This window comes from Crotalus tigris, unplaced genomic scaffold, assembly GCF_016545835.1.
Source record: "Crotalus tigris isolate CLP2741 ecotype Arizona unplaced genomic scaffold, ASM1654583v1 scf7180000018181.196161, whole genome shotgun sequence".
NCBI lineage: Eukaryota > Metazoa > Chordata > Lepidosauria > Squamata > Viperidae > Crotalus > Crotalus tigris.
The window spans coordinates 158627-175782 of NW_024096869.1; the positions used below are offsets into that span (position 1 = coordinate 158627).

Consider the following 17156-nt stretch of genomic DNA (forward strand, 5'->3'; position numbering starts at 1 on the left):
AAATGAAAGGAGGGACAGAGGGAAGAGGAGGACCCTTGCATTTGGTAGAGTAAATTTCTACTATCGTAGTGGGATATAATCAAAGAAAATCAGAATCCTCAATTCCAGACAGCAGCAGCTAAGAGAAGTTTTGCAAACTGATTTATTGCTGTACATAACTAACTGCTCAAGAGCTTGCAAATCGGAGCAGTCTATCTGATGCACTGACTTTTAGCACTAAGCTCTAAGCCATAACAGCTTTTTATTCATCCTAGGTTTACAGCAGCCATACAGTTACAGCCAGGGTCAGAGTCCTCCTAGGCGGGGCAACATTTCAACTCCTGTGATGGACAGCTGTCATACTGCTGGCTGTTTCTTGCTGTCCATCCTTCCCTCCCACCTACTTTTTTGCCCAGACCATAGTACCACCCATGGCTGGCTTTGCAAGCTTCCAAGACTGGGGACAAATGACCAGATTACTGAGGAATTGTAGCAGCCTGGCGGGAACGTGCCACTTAACCTGGAGATGTGAAAATGTTGACAACCCAGAAGTTCAAGAAGGGGGGGGGGGAAGCAAAGGCTGAACGGGCAGGGGGGAGGAGGGGAGGGCGAAGAATAAAGCCAAACAAAAGCAGGGAGCTGTTAACAAGTCAGGTAAATTAAACCGCAGCCTCCCTCCGCTAACAGCCCCACTTGTCAGCAGAGGCAGACGGATGTGAGCAATCAGAGCCGAGCATGGCCCAGGCCTTCCATCCCAGCTGCCCCTGGCCCTGCTTGGCAGGGGGAGGACAAGGGGCAGCCGGCCGGAGGAGGTGGGATGCTCCAAGGAAGGAGGAGAAAGACCTGCACTAGAGCAGCACAGTTGCTCCGAAAATGTCCCTCTCTTTGCAGCCTTCCTGTTTTCTCTTCTCTTCTCTCTGTTTGGGTTTCTTTCGGATTGTGACCCTTGGAGGAGAGGTGGGGGGAAAGTGGATAGTTGGAGTTGTTATTGTAAGCAGATCTGGGGAGGGAGATGCCACAGAATGAGGGTGTTATTGCAACTGGAGAGCAGTGCACACCTTCCTTCCTTCCTCGCTGCCTCCCTCCCTCCTTCATTCCTTGCTTGCTCCCTCCCTCAATTCTCTTTCCTTCCTTCCTTCCTTCTCTTCCCTTCCCTCCCTCCCTCCCTTCATTGGAAGTTTGGCATCCTCCAATATTTAGATTTGATGTTCAGATTGAAGCCATTTTCTAAACCCAGATGAGGAACATGGTGCCAATCCATTTAGTCTGAAAGCCCCAGACGCTTCTTTCCCTTGTTGTTTCCTCTCCTCCTCCTCCTCCTCCTCCTCCTCCTCCTTCTTCCTCTTCTTCTTCTTCTTCCTCTTTCTCTTCCTCTTCTCCTCCTCCTCTCCCCATTAGCTTCATGGGCTTGGGAACGCCTACAGAAAGAGAGTGGGGCAGAACAGTCCCAGCCCCCTGCACCTGGTTGTCTTCAACCAGACCAGCCGACAACATCAGTAAAATAGTTGCTGACTGGCAAGAAATCAATTTGTTCTAGAAGAAAAAGATTAAAAAGCCGGTGGAGTCCGGTGGCCGGTGGGAAACCGTCTCCTTTGTTTACCTTTTGATTTTTTTCCCACCGCTGAGGTGGGCTTCCCATTCGTTGGCTGGAACTTCAGCTGTATTTACAAACAAAAGCTGGGGGGGGGTGGCATCCACCTTTTGCAGATGCCAAGCCACTGCCCCCCCTCTCCTAGCATAAAGGATGGGAAACAGCTGGTGAGGCTTGTACCCACGGCGGAAGGCTTAGGACCGGCTCCATCTGTTTCTTTGACCATTCTTGCCCAAGCTGAATAAGGTTGCTTAATATTCACATGGTGGCCATCGAGGGCTACAAGATAAATGTTGGCAAAATGCAAGGAGGTTTAATAAAGAGGCTAAAAGAGCAACTGATGAAGAAGGAGGGAGCCAAACCTCTTAAATTACAAAATCAGACAATGCCTGTTTTAACAATCATGGCAAATTAGAAACCCAATCCTCTCTCTTTCTCTGGCTTTATACATTCTGGAGTATCTGCATATTTTTTCCCTGTTCTTTTCTGGGGTAAGAGAAATGTCAGAGTTACCCTATGCTAAATTTTCCCATCCATGTCTTTCTTTTTTTTTTTTAAAGGCAGGAGGAGCTGATTTTGTTTGAACGCTAATCTGCAATTTTTAATTTGATCGCTTCGAGGCCAAATGCCTTGGATGGGGTTAAGATTGCAGGAAGTGTAAAATTCCTGCTGGATTGGTGTCTGTGGCTGAGGGAGCCAAAGGTTTGCTAAATTAGATCAGACAGCTAAGTTTAACTTAAGGTTTGCTGTTTGGAGAAGAGAGAAGAATAGTGGAGCTGCTTAAACATTATCCAGAATTTTAAACATCAAACCACGCTATGTGGCTAAGTTGTTTCTCCAGTCTTACGGTCATTCCAGAAAAGCCGCGCTAATTATCCTCTCCTTCTCAATGGATATAATTTGATTATTTTTAAGGACTTGCAGAAATTTGGGGGGCGAATCTGGCACGGTTGCCGGAGAAGCTCCTGCCTTATTAAAAGCTAGCTTTTCTCTGCCCAAGCTAAGTCAGCCAAAGTAGAAGAGGAACACCCCGTGATTGTCCCAAATAATATTCTCTGTAAATCAAATCCTTTTACAAGCCATCAGCGTAATGTGCTTAAAAAAAAGAAAAAAGAATTAAAAGACGGGTTGTTCTGAGGATATCTCTGTGTGTTTCTTCCTTCATATTTCCCTAGATGGCTTGCCTGTAAGAGGACTATAAACTCAAGGGAATTGTTTAACAGACATTCACTGGGTCAGTGTATTAGAACAGACTCAAGTCTATCAGCCAGATGGTGACTTCAAAAAAGGAGGGGGGAGCTAGGGAGACCCTGACATGCCATTTCGAATGGATTTCACGCAAAACCTCCTGAGGGGAGCCAGTGGGAATCTGGCAATCAGATCTGTTGTGAATAAATATTACAAAATTACCAATTAGAAGAGGGGATGTTGAAAATGTTTGAGTGATTCTGAAACCTCTTTGTTCCTCGCCTTCCCTTTAGACGTTCATGCAGATCCCTCAATCATAGGGGAACAATCCCCAGATTATTATCTTTTTTTCCCAATAATGGGGCTGCTCGAATTGATTCCTGTAAAAGAGAGGAAGGGAAAGCATTTTTTTTACATTTTTAAATGTTCATTTAATGTATTTATTTTTACAAATTTTTTTTAAAAGGGAACGTTTCTTTAGAGCTTTCAAGCCTAGCTTTTCTCCAGCAAGCAAATGGTAATCACCAGGATGCTGATTTTGTTATTGTTAAAAAATATATTTATATCCTGTTTCTCATTAGTGTAAACATCACAGGTTATAGAACATAGAATAATATAATCCTTATTTGAAACCACTGGCTGCTTATAACTATTAGAGATGTCCTGAAGGGTACAGCCTGTCATCGATTTGAAGTTTTCCTAAAGGATGTATCATATAGAATAGAATAGAATAGAATAGAATAGAATAAGGAAGGAAGGAAGGAAGGAAGGAAGGAAGGAAGGAAGGAAGGAAGGAAGGAAGGAAGGAAGGAAGGAAGGACATGTTGACATTGTTCTTTCCATAGACCTCTGATCCTCCTCATGGCATCATGCTAGTTTCCAGAAAGAAGTTATTAGCCTGCCATGAAGAAATGTCTGGTTCAAAAACATCTGGGAAACACCTGTGCTCTTTCTCTAGCAAAGCTTTAAATAATCCCAACTGTCACTAGGAGTTCCTGGGCTCCAGGGGTGCCTTGACGCTGATCCTCACCAAAATAGACCATCACAATCATGATTGGCTCAGGTCACCCAAGTTCATGAGAATCCCTTGTTACAGCACTTCTCACCTTCTGAGCTTCTGGGTGACCTTTCCAAGCCACTCTCCTCTCTCTCGTAGCCTTAATGGACCCCTAGCCATGTTTCTGTCTCCCAACAAAGGGCATGAAATTGCATCTCCTCCCAAACTCAGGAGGGCTGTTAAGGGGAGAGGCAAATAACAACAAAGTACCAGTAGTAAGAACCAGAAGACAGGATACAAAATGTGGAGTTCAGCCATTCTTGGATTGGAGTCTGGAATGAAGCTTGAGGTCTACTGAAGCTCCTAAAATCGTCCTTCAGACCAGACCATTCCTGGTGAAGAAGGTCTTAAACAGTTTTGGAATCTTGCCTGAACATCGAGCTACTACAGGTGCTTAATTGTCTTTGTGTTGTATCAACAGCATCTTCTTCTGTTCTCCATGCTCATTCCCAGATAAATTATTCAACACTGGAGCCATGCAAGCCTGTGGTAATCTCCAGGGTGCTGACTTTATTATTGTTAAAATTATATTTATATCCTGCTTCTCATTAGTGTAAAGTTTAGAGAAACCTCAATGTGAAGCTGCGTACATAGTGAGCAGTTCATTAAAAATTATAATCACCATCAAGGTTGGCCAACTGTCCTTGCTTTGGTTGTTTAGCATACAGCAGTTAGAAAAAATAGAATGCAAGATCCTAACTCTAACTCTAAATACACAACTGCAGAATCAACAGAAAAACTGTATGCTGCAAAATAAGTTTTATAGTTTGTTTCAAATGCTGCTATCTCATACAGTACTTCAAAGTCCCCCAAACACAATGAAAGAAAGAAAGAAGGAAGGAAGGGAAGAAAGAAAAAAAGGAAGGAAGGAAGGAAGGAAGGAAGGAAGGAAGGAAGAAAGAAAGAAAGAAAGAAAGAAAGAAAGAAAGAAAGAAAGAAAGAAAGAAAGAAAGAAAGAAAGAAAGAAAGAAGAGGTTGGACTAGAAGACTTCCAAGGTCCCTTCCAACTGTTATTCTGTCACTCATTCAATAATAGTTGAATGAATGAATGAAGTTTATATGTTGATCCAATTGTTGACCAGCTCTTATTAGTTTACAATCCATGTGTAAACAAGATTAAACAACTTAAGATATGTAGAAAATATAACTTTCCATAAATTTAATATAATAGTGGTAAACTTTTCCCATGCTGGAGAAGCATAAAAATGCAGAGTACCAAAAGAATCTCTCCTAATTAATTTGATTACCCAAAGCTGAAGGCATGACCCCCTATAAAGTCTTAAATACCTTTCCCATTACTTAGTGAGTTGTGATATTTGAGCTCCATCATCAATCTTACCAGACAAGCCTTAGAACCCGGGAGCTTTCAACAGCTTCTTAAATTCAAGAAGTTCCCTCCCATCTCCAAAGGTCTCTTAAGGCCACCATCGTTTCCTCTGTAGATCCTCTTAAGCCACCCTTCAGATGCTGGGCAGATCCATTAATCCAGCACACCATCTCCATGGTAAAAGGGTTCAGTAAATAGAGGTTGGAGGACATTAAATTGACTTCTCTGGTCATTAATCCCAGGAGTCTCTTGAGATGGGAGAGAGGGAAACTAGGAGGCCTTGCGATTCTCTTCATACCTCTAACCATTTTCGAGAAGGCTGAGAAAATATGCATGAAAAGAGGGAAAAGAATAGGTCTGGGGTGGGGGGAGAGAGAGAGAGAGAGAGAGAGTACCTCATCTCTAGGAAATAACTCCTTCCACCTATTTTATTAAAATTCACTTCAGAAATTCAGCTGTCCAATCTCTTGATGGCTTCCATTGGTAACCCCTTCCCATCGTAATGGTCTGGATCAAGCTTGTAACAGAATAACAGTATAACAGAGTTGGAAGGCACCTTGGAGGTCATCTAGCCCAACCCCCTGCTCAAGCAGGAGACCGTGTACTGCTCCAGACAAATGGCTGTCCAACCTCTTCTTCTTAAAAACCTCCAGCTATGGAGCACCCACAGCTTCTGGAGGCAAGCTGTTCCACTGATTAATTATTCTCACTGTCGGGAAGTTTCTCCTTAGTTCCAGGTTGCTTCTCTCCTTGATCAGTTTCTATATATTGCTTCTTGTACTACCTTCAGATGCTTTGGAGAAAAGAGTGACCCCCTCTTTATTTGTGGCAGCCCGTCAAATATTGGGACACTGCTATGGGACTTTTTCCTTTAAACACAGCAGGTTGCGTTGCTCGTCCTAGCCCCTTGTAAAGCCATCTGAAGTCATGGCCACCACTTTACCTGGTGAGGCAAGTCCACAGGTTCATGACCAGTTGTGTAACGAAAGACATCTTTTGACCAGCCACATTTAGCCCAGACTCAACCTCATGAATTTACTTGAATTTGAGATGAGTTCCTCCTGGAAATTGACAAATAATTAAATTCATCTTTTTTTTTTTCTTGGAGGACAGGGACCAATCTACATATCACAATATGATACAGAGCAATGCTTCAGTGAGGAGAAATTGGTGTCCTTCTAAGCTAGTGTTTCTCTCTGGAAATGTTCAAAGGTGACACATGAATTCTGTAGCTCAGCTCTTGATTCCTACAGATCTACCAAGTATGATGTTAAAAAAAAAGATTATAATTTTTAATTTTGTGGGCAGTATATGATTAGCTGCTGATCGGAAACAGAACTGACACCCATTTTCAGCACCCTTTGTCTAGTTCCTCTCTAAAGATCTGAATATTTGTAAAGAATGGGATGACACTCTTTACAGATCATTCCCGAGCCAAATCAGATAAGAATAATTATCCTCTCTTGGGATATTAAACAGCTCCTCACCAGGACCGGCAGCTGACAGCTGTTTTATTGGCAGAGTTTAGAAACCAAGAATTAATTGTTCATGAATCTTGGTATCTCCAGAAAGAAGAGCAGAGAGAGCCATTGCCTTGGAGATCCATTGTGACTTGACAACTGGTGAATAATTTCTCCAGACAGTCTTCCAAAGCTCAGTTACCCAGCTTTGAACCAGCAAAGGACATACTGGAGATCAAATATCGCTTTTCCAATGAAGGACAAAATTGTAAATGTTGAGACTTGAGTGAAATTCACAAACTGGGGTGGGGTAGGAACAGATAAATGAATTGCAAGGTTGTGTAATTAACTCAATCAACAGACTTAGCCTTTATGTGTGTGGACACAGAGAAAAAATGCTTTAGGGAAAGCAAAAAGGGAATGCTAAAAAACAAAAACTCACAAGGGCAAGAAAAGAAAAAAAGGTTGAAAAAAAATAGAAAAAAGAAAGATAGAGGCTTCTGATTTTTTTCATAACAGTTGTAAATATAAATACACATTTTAATTTCTGCTTCTCTAGAGTTACATCTAATTATTCTTGTTTCTATAATTATCCTGTCCAATCACCAAGACCATAAATTGCACATTCATTTTTTTATTGTTACACAAAAAATTCCATAAGAGGCTTCCAGTCACCCATATATATCAATAACATCTCAAAGTCCAACATTTTTCAGAAACTTCCTGATATAAGAAACTTCATATTATAAAATAATGGTAGTTTCATTTAACTTTACAAAGTTAATACAAAGGTGAAGAGTTAGCCTGATTTCTAAGGCCATGTATTTGACTTCAAAAAGCAGAAGACAAATTGGCAGGATGCTAAAGACATGAAGGAGGAGCCCACAAGAAGAGTCAAAAGACCCCCTAAAAAGCTGTTTCTGAAAGAACATCCCAGTGAAAGGATGCCTTTTGGGTCCCAAAGACCCACAACTCACTGCTTACCTGAACAACAAGCAGCAATAAAGTACACAGTTAACCTGTTCTTCTGAATGCATCCCCAAGGAATAAGTTTTTGCCTGGAGAAGTTTAAGCTCTTTAGCAGGTCTCTGAGCTAAGGGAAGTGAAAGGCCATAGAGTTCAACCTGTTTTAGGATTACGCGTGTTTTCTCCTTCCTTTTGGCCAGAAGAAGTGGATCTCCTTCCCCCTCCTTTCCCACAACTGCAGATTGTCAAGAGTTCAGTCTTGTGGCCCTGATCTGCCAGGTGACACCACACGATGAGATCGGCGCGGCTGCATGTCACAAAAGGTTTGCAAAGGGACAGAGATGTGAGGTCCGGCAATTATGTGAATGCCAGCCGAGTATCATGGCGGACTCTCGTGGCATATCAGCAGGAAGCACGATAATGATGATGGATGGAGGAGAACCGGGAAGTAAGAAGATAGATCTTGATGCAGTTCTCCATTGATTGAGGGAGCAGAACTTCCGCGAGGGAGGAAGGAGGTGTCTGCTGGCTGCCGCATGGCCATAATTCAGAAAACCTGGTCTTTTTTCTTCCTCAGTGAAGATGGAAAGCAATAAGAAAGCAATAGTAATTCTTGAGATGACGCGTGGCAGGACAAGTCTACCTACCACCACATTTACACTTCCTTGGATTTCCCAGTTTGGTGGCCATCATAGAAAGACCATGTGGAACGGGAACAGTTGTTGCTTGGGATTGAGCTGTGGTTCCTTGGTGCTCTCTGAGCTTGGTTGTTTTCTTGTAGATGTTTCATGATCCAACTAGGTAACATCATCAGTGCTAGAAGGGAGTGGGATTTGCCTTCTGCTTATTTACAGTACCTTGCCCTGTCAGGATTGGTGGGAGTATCCCTGTTGTGGTTCTTTGGTGATTCCAGTAAACAGAAACCTAATCAAAGAGCCACCAAGAACATTCCCCACCAACAATGACAATGCAAACCACTTGTATATAAACAGAGGACAAACCCCTCTACCTTCTAGCACTGATGGTTAGTTGGGTCATGAAACATCTGCAGAAAAAAACAACCAGCTCAGAGAGCATCCAGGATCCCACAGTTCAACCTGAGCTACAAATATTCTCTTCCAGAGAGCAAAATTGACATCACCAACAGACTCCTAGCTCATCAATATGTTCAGGAGGACACTGACTTTTTGACCCCCACCTTATTCAGGTTTCCTGGTAAAATACATGGGAAAATCCCATCAGGAGGGCAAATCCACTTAGGGTTAGGGTTAGGGTTAGGTCTCCATGAATTTGGAAAGCCAAGTGGACATTCTTCTAATTCACCTTCTCCATCCATCTTGGGATGTTTCCAGGTGAAAAACCCATCTCTGCCTAGGAGGAAATAATTAATATTTGAGCAGGTTTACACTGCCCATTGCCAGACTCAGAAGCAGTCCATGCTTTTTCCTTTGAATTTCTTGAGGCACAGAACTCCATGTTTATTTATTTATCTGTCAAAAAACTGGGCGGGGGAGAGGCAGCAATGCAGAAAGGGATGTCACGACAATTGTCAGTCAGAGAAGCATCGCTGTCTATCCATGTACGGAGCAGATGAGTGTCAACTCAAAACTATTGTCTGTCCCCTTTCCGTTGAAGTCAAGATAAGGCGGGGATAAATCTCACTGGGCCTTCTGCCCTGTGATATTATTTCATGCCACATCACCTAATAGGTGTATTTTCACACTGGTTGCCACTGCTGTGAATTTCTCCAGCTCCTTGCCGACTGACAATCTCACTATATGGAGAATGGAATAGTGACGGCTAATTGATTTTACAGCAGTACCGAAGGATAGACAATGGAAAGTACCATCAATTTAATCCACTATTTAATGGTTCCAATTTAGCCTCTGTAAATGCTCACTAAACTAATTTCTCTGGGTTCAGCAATTTGAAAAGCTATCATATCTCTAATCTCTTCCAATATATTCATCTGGAAAAGGGAATTTAGCCAATTCTGATGTGCGGAGATGATCTGTTAGCACAGTGTAAATGTTTATAACATGGCAATCGAGTTCGTTTATAAGGATATGAAAAGTTTTATTGGGGAACCCACCAGAGCGGAACCGTCGGATAATAGGCAGTTTACCCAGCAGTCTCCGGGAGCCGAAGAGTTGAGCAGGCATGCAGAAAAAGACTCGGATTTACTTTAATCCCAAATTGTAAACTCGAATTTGGCCTGGCACGTAATGCACCTGGGATTTGATAGCACAAAGGATTCTCTGCTGTGTCCTTAGGGAGAGGGGGCTTTCAAAACCAGGCTGTGATCAAATTCAGGACCCCCCCCCCTCCACTCTCCAACCCCTTTCTCCTTGCCAACAGCTCAACGTGAATTTGGATGCAGTTCATCTTGGCCGTGTAAAATCAAGCACCCTCTAAACATGTGGGGACTACAACACTCAGAATTCCTAAGGTGTGGAGGACAATCTGCCATTGCAAGGTCACCTCAGATGGCTTTTTGTGTTAAGTAGCATGTCTTCCATCTTCTCTTCCCTAGGATGGTCAAAATCAATTCCAGCTTCCTCAGGAAAGTGGGGTCCATCTTGACTTGGTTTTTCAACACAGTCTTTGGTTATGTAAACAGAGGCATAGAATCACAAACATGTCAAGTCTTAGTACCGCTTTATAAATCCTTAATAAGGCCACACATGGAGTACTGCACCCAGTTTTGGTCACCACAAAAAAGATGTTTAGATTCTGGGAAAAGTGCAGAGAAGAGCAACTAGGATGATTAAAGGCCAGGAGACTAAAACATATGAAGAACGGTTGCAGGATTTGGGAATGGCCAGACTAGAGAAAAGAAGGATTAGGAGTAACATGATACCAGTAGTAGTCTTCCAATATTTGAGGGCCTGCCATAAAGAGGAAGATGTCATCCTATTCTCCAAAGCACCAGAAGGCAGGACAAGAAACAATGGATGGAAACTAATTAAGCAGAGAAGCAATTTGGGATTAAGGAGAAACTTCCTAACAGAGAAAAATTAACTAGTGGAACAGCTTGCCACCAGAAGTTGTGGGCGCTTCATCATTGGAGGTGTTTAAGAAGAGACTGGACAGCCACTTGTCTGAAATGATATAGGGTCTTCTGCTTGAGCAGGAGGTTGGACTAGAAGACCTCCAAGGTTCCTTCCAGCTCTATTCTGATTGACTTGTGTTATTGTTCAGGGTTACCATTTATTATTATGACCAACATTTGCAACTACTGGTTGACTACACAATATTTCTGTTGCTAGTTTTTTTCCACTATGCCTGTGTCTCTCAACCTTACCACTCCGTATACTTCACCTGGAGCTAGTAACAGCTAGTAAGAAGATTTCCAGTCCTTCCTTATCTGCAAAGCTCAAAACTTACACCGTTGTGTAAGATGGCAAGTCACCAGCTCAGGGTGACTTGCTTGGATCTACCTTGTGAAGTTCTCAGGATGAAACAGGAGAAGAACATAGAATGTTTCACCTCCTCCTACATTCTTTGAAGGAAAGACCGGGTAACCCAAATAGCAAATAATACCGAAATGGCAACTTTATCATAACACAACAGCATGAGAGGGTAATTAATATGAAACGAGGTACAATAAAACCATGTCATAATTAAGCAACAGTAGAGAACAGAAGCTGTGAGGAGACTCCCAATGCTGTTTTTCACGGTCCCCACTGGGACCGCAGCCAATTTTAATTGAGAAGCAATAAGAAATTTGCTAGAAAAACCCATTTCCAGTTTCAGGTGTTTGTCTATAAATCCTCCTCAGTCCTCTTGCAACACCTTGTTCTCCAACACCTGGTGTTGAGAAGCACCATCTTGCTGGACATGGGCCATCCAAAACAAGGTGGGGCTTCTCCCCCATCAACTCTCCATTCTAACAAGAAAAGAGGCTGCTGGAATCCCTGGTGTGGCTGCTACTTCATTAATTAGCTCTCCTTTGCGAGACACGGAGCCAATTTTATAATCTAGAGAATGAAATCATGAAGATGATTCAAGGGAAAAGACAGAAGCAACCTGAAAAGCCAATTTCTCCAAAGCGAGTCCTGCCTTGTTTCTTTGCCCCATAACTAGAGGTTTACAACAACTAGAAAACCCCCTTTTTCCCCCTCTTACCTGTTCCCTCCCACCTGTAAATTATATTTAACATTCTTTATTGCAGACTGTATTTGGGCTGTATGAAAAAAAAACCCCACTGTATTTAACTTCAAGCCCTAGTAAACATCTTTGCTTATGTTGTTATAAGATTCCTTATTTGAGTATTTCGATTTAATTTCACAGTTCATATACCTCAAAGTTTTGATTTCCCACCCTCCCCTTCCTAATCATTTCAAGAGTCTGGCTGTGGCCAGGGGCTGCACATCTCCTCTCCTCTGTCCTGGGTTGGGTCTTCCCCCCTCTTGGCTGCTGAAAAAAAAGGAAGGAAGGAATTATGAGCCTTCTGAGGGTGGGTGAGTGAAGGCAGGTCTGTTAGGTCTAGTTTTGCATTTATTGCTTTGCAGGAGTAGGCTGCCAGTTATGGTCCAGAAAATGAGGATGGGGGCTCTAAAACCATTAAAAACAGATGGAGGTTGGCTCATACCTTTGCAGGTGGTCATTTCCTTGTCTATCTTCCAGGTTGTTCCATGGAAATCCAATCTTCCTTCCTTTCTCCTTTCTTCCTTCTTTCCTTCCTTCCCAAAGGTGCTTTTCAAGAGGCAACTGGACTTTCTCTTGTTTTCCTTGAAGATGTTTCACTTCTCATCCAAGGAGCTTCTTCAGCTCTGACTGACTGTTGAAGGATGGAAGGATTTATATTCCTTGTAGACAGCTGGTCATTTGCATCCTTTGAGAGAGTCCTTGAGGCAAAAGTTCAGTTGTCTTCTGGGATAACTATGACCTGGATGATGGGAGAATCTCCATAGACTTCCTTCCTTCCTTCCTTCCTTCCTTCCTTCCTTCCTTCCTTCCTTCCTTCCTTCCTTCCTTCCTTCCTTCCTTCCTTCTTCACTCCTTGCTTCCTCCCTCCATTCCTCCCTCCATCCCTTGCTTCCTCCCTCCCTCCATTCTCCTTCCTTAATTCATTCCTTCTTTGAAACAGGATTCAAAAGCTGAACTTTGGTGGTTTCCACCACAGGGGTCAGCAGGGGTCAGGTTGCCCCCCCCTATAAAGGATTCACTTGCTTCCTGCGACCTGGTCAGAAAGGTTTCTTATTGCATTGCACAAGAATGGTGTAATGTGAAAAAGAACTAGACCCAACTTGTTAGTTTTTCTCCTCCCTCCTCTTCCCCTTTTCCTTTTCAGCTGCTTCTTTTTTTGTCCCTACTTGTAGCCTTTAAGCTCATTTGTCTTTATTGATCTTAAGGCATCATGCTGGGAATCGTTTTGATTGAAGAAAAGGGTCCAAGGGATTTAAATAAAGGATGAGAGCGTTTCATGCTCGCTCTCTCTTGGTGGCTGCATCCATGGATCTTCCGTGACTTGCCTGGGTCCTTTGTCTTTCCTTCCGAAGCCTCCTAAACGTTTCCAAACAGCCCGGCCACTCAGAGGCAGAACCAAAACAAAGCAGGGACTTAGCCACGCTATTAAAAAATAAATAACTGAATATAAATAAACACAGAAACTGCTGAGTCACCTTCACTTTTTCCCACGTTAGGTTTGCGGTAGCACATTGTGGTTTATTTCTTCCCTCCTGTTCACAAACAAAGGGGAAGATACGGGTTTTTAAAGAAAACAATGGAAGGAAGGAATGGAAGGAAGGAAGGAAGGAAGGAAGGAAGGAAGGAAGGAAGGAAGGAAGGAAGGAAGGAAGGAAGGTGTCTGGGACAGAAAAGGTGGAAGCTTTATCTGTTTCCTATATGCACAGATCAATTACAGAGACAGTGATTCACAATGTCAATTTCACGCTCACCCAAGCCATTTAAAAAAGCACCTCATCTTTTTTTCTTTTGTTTCTTTTACACTTGATAAGAAGCCAGCTGTTCCTACTTGCAAAAGAAAAAGAAAAGAAAAGGAAGGAAGGAAGGAAGGAAGAAGGGAGCCATTTTTTATTGATCTTTAAAGGGCCGACCATGAGTTCTTTCTTTTACAACCCATTCCACCTTCCAGAGTGGCTTTAAAATACATATATCTCATATTTACCTCCTGCCATTTCCTTGAAAATAAAAAGAAAGTCCTTGACTTATGACCACGACTGAGCCCAAAATTCCTGTCGGTGGTTGTTAAGTGAGTTGTGCCCCATTTAATGACTCTTCTTGCCACAGTGGTTAAGTGGATTGCTGAGGCTGTTCAGTTAATCACACCGTTGTTAAGTGAGTCTGGCTTCCCCATTGACTTTGCTTGTCAAAAGGTTGCAAAGGGGGATCAGGTGACCTTGGGGCCCTGCAACCATCGTAAGTACGAGTCAGTTGCCAAGCGTCTGAATTTGGATCACGTGACCATGTGCAACAGTCATAAGTGTGAAAAACGGTCACGAGTCTCTTTTTTCAGTGCTAGTGTAACTTCAAATGGACATTAAATGAACTGTTGTTAGTCGAGGACTATCTGAACTGAGTTTGGAGAGCGGGCTGCCAATCAGCCCCAATCCTCTATTTGCAAGCACCTCTATTCCGACTTCCAAGTTCAGTCCAGATGATCTCTAGGAACCTCTCCTTTTCCCCCCACCTGCGATCAAAGCCGGTGCCATCTTTCTATTCTGCACTTCCTGGATTAATTCTAGAATTTTTTTTCTGGGTGAAACCGGGGAGCCTAAAAGAAACAGGACAAGGGAGGGGCTTTGGGTTGTAACCACAAACTCTTTAAAAGGAGGGAAAGGGGTGGGGGGACGGTGAGGGGGGGGTTTCCTTAATTTATTTCCAAAGCTTGCAGGAACAAGCTCAAAATCAACACTCTTGCCGAAGGGAAGGTGCGGAAGTAAAAGGTGCCTTTGCTCCAGGTTTCCTTGGGAGCGGCCCTCCACTTTCCGGGAGCTCAAGAGGGATCATCAGAACATTTCACAAGACCAAATTAACCCCAGTGGACAACCCAACACTTGTTTACAAAGCCAGGATGGAAATTTATGGTGTCACTAAAAAGAACTTCTCCCCTGGTGTGCAGGAGAGAGGAAAGGCATAACAATACCTCCCGTGGCAAGGAAGTGGGAAAGCTCTTAACAAATCAATACTGTTATTTAGTCAATAAACCCACAAAACAGCCCCTCCAGGGGATAAACACAGAGAAAATTCACTGCTGGCAAACAGACCGACGTGGTTCCAGCCTTGCGGAGGTGTCTGAGTGCAACACGTGGACTTTCAGGGGAGTGTGCAAACGAGGTGGCCAAGAGATGCAATGGAGATTCTGCCGCCACCACAAAGGGCCATCACAAAGAACAGGGGGAAAGGTCCACCTGTTCTCCAAAGCACCAGAGGGCAGGAGAAGAAGCAACAGATGGAAACTCATCAAGGAGAGAAGCAACCTGGAACTAAGGAGAAACTTCCTGACAGTGAGAACAATTAACCAGTGGAACAGCCTGCCTCCAGAAGTCGTGGCTACTCCATCACTGGAGGTTTTTTAAGAAGAGACTGGACAATCACTTGTCTGGAATGGTACTATAGGGTCTCCTGCCTGAGCAAGGGGTTGGACTAGAAGACCTCCAAGGCCCCTTCTGTTATTCTCTTATTCTCACCATCAAGAAAGGAGCCCAGAAAATCTGGATGCAACCAAGGTGTAGAGTTCGAATCCCTTGTTGCAGGGAATGGGTCTCTGATGTCTTTCTGAAGATGGAGCATCTGGGTTTGGTATTGTGAGAAGAAGACAAGGATGGTTGGCCGTGGTAGACTCTTCAGGAACTGCTGAAAGAGCTAAGAAAAGGACAAATTGCATCAAACTCCAGCTGAACTCCTGTGACCTGTGAACCAAGCCTAGCTCCTAAAACACAACCAGCAATCCATATGTGGGTTCACAATGGGGAGGAGGGTAGGTTTTCCAGCCTGGGCTCCTTGACGGGAGATCTTCAGGCTGAATGGGGACAGTTCGCCAGGGCCAAATCTCCACCGCCAACTCGCCAGGGACAACTTGCCTAGGGATAATTTGCTGCGAGAGTATTCAAGAATTCAATTTACTTATTTAAAATCATTTTAAAAATTATTTTAATGGTTGTCATTCACATTTTATTTTGTCCCTCCTCCTTTAGCATTCTTTCTTTAAGGATTCTATTGGGCTATTTCTCTCTATTAGTGCAATTCCTGTCCTGTCCTGTGGCGGGTTGTCATAGACCCATCTTCAGCCATCTCCAGCAGAGGCAGAATGGAGGACCAGCATGATTCTGGGGTTGAAAAGCTATCTGTCCATGGCTTTCTCCATCCCCTTCCCCTCCCTCCCTCCCTCCCTCTCCCCACCCCACCAGCTCATTCAAATGTATATCCCTAATTCAAGGCTTATGACTCTTTCCCAGGATAAATGTGCTGCTTCCTTAAGATTACGCTGAGAGAGAAATGCACAAACCCACCACTGAATGAAGACGGCCTTAATCTGCTGGGAGGGGGCAGATTCAAAGTCAGTCCTTTTTTAATCTTTCTCGCTGCTGAACCGTTGAGGCTGCATCCAACTTCGGCGGGCTGGGCTAGGACAGGAGGCTAAGCCTTTCTTGGGAAAGTTAATAGGCGGGGGGGGGGGAGTTACACCAGCAGGGTGTTCTCCCCTAACTCTTCCATCCAACTATATTGTGTATTTTGTCCCCCCCTCCATTTTCCTGACTGGGAAAATGACAAGGGGGAGTGGAACACAGAAGATGCTGTTGGCAGAGTAGGAGTGAAGGTGTCTCTCTCTCTCTCTGCTCTGTGATCATCTACAATCATCTTGATCAACCTCTCTGAGATACCTATCTTATTCACCATTCTTTCTCTATTAGATTTGTGTGTGTGTATATGCGTGTGTATTATTGATATCAATGATCATGTCCAATTCATGACATTTCTCTCTCTCTCTCTCTCTCCATCTATTGCTTTCTCTCTTTCTCTATCTCTATCTCTCTATCTGTCTATATCTATCTATCCTCCCTGTCTCTGTTTTCTACATCTATCTATCTGTCTGTCTGTCTGTCTGTCTGTCTGTCCGTCCGTCCGTCCGTCCATCCATCCATCCATCCATCCATCCATCCATCCATCTATCTATCTATCTATCTATCTATCTATCTATCTATATCTACTATTGATATCTCCAATTCTTGACATCTGGACACCCAGCAGCCATTAAAGACTATCCAAAAATATAGAAACGTGTACAAAGCAGCACAAATGCCATCAGCAACCAAAGTGAAAAGAACCGACACCAACAACTTAACCCAGTGTTTCTCAGCCTTAACAACTTCAACATATGTGGACATGGCTGACGGGAGAATTCTGAGAGTTAAATCCACCCCTTTTCAAGTAGCCAAGGTTGAGAAACATTGACTTAACCCAAACACTGCTTGGGCTCTGTCACCTATCTGGAGCCTCCTGTAACAAGACGGGGTCTTGTGAAAAGCCAGCAGGCTTGGGCCCAGCTAGGGAGTTCCTAAGGGCAAAAGCCATAGCAGAAAAGGTCCTCTTTCGGGTCCCCACGAGATGACATTCCCTAAC

At 43.5% G+C, this 17156-nt stretch overlaps 1 long non-coding RNA gene across 1 annotated transcript; it reads right to left on the bottom strand.

The window, feature by feature from the left end:
• Window positions 1–1861: 1861 nt before the first annotated feature.
• On the bottom strand, window positions 1862–16039 carry LOC120310429. The gene is made up of 2 exons (XR_005557351.1): window positions 15224–16039; window positions 1862–3138 (listed from the first exon to the last, which is right to left on the bottom strand). It is a non-coding gene; the product is annotated as an uncharacterized LOC120310429 (long non-coding RNA).
• Between the last annotated feature and the right edge of the window lie 1117 nt (window positions 16040–17156).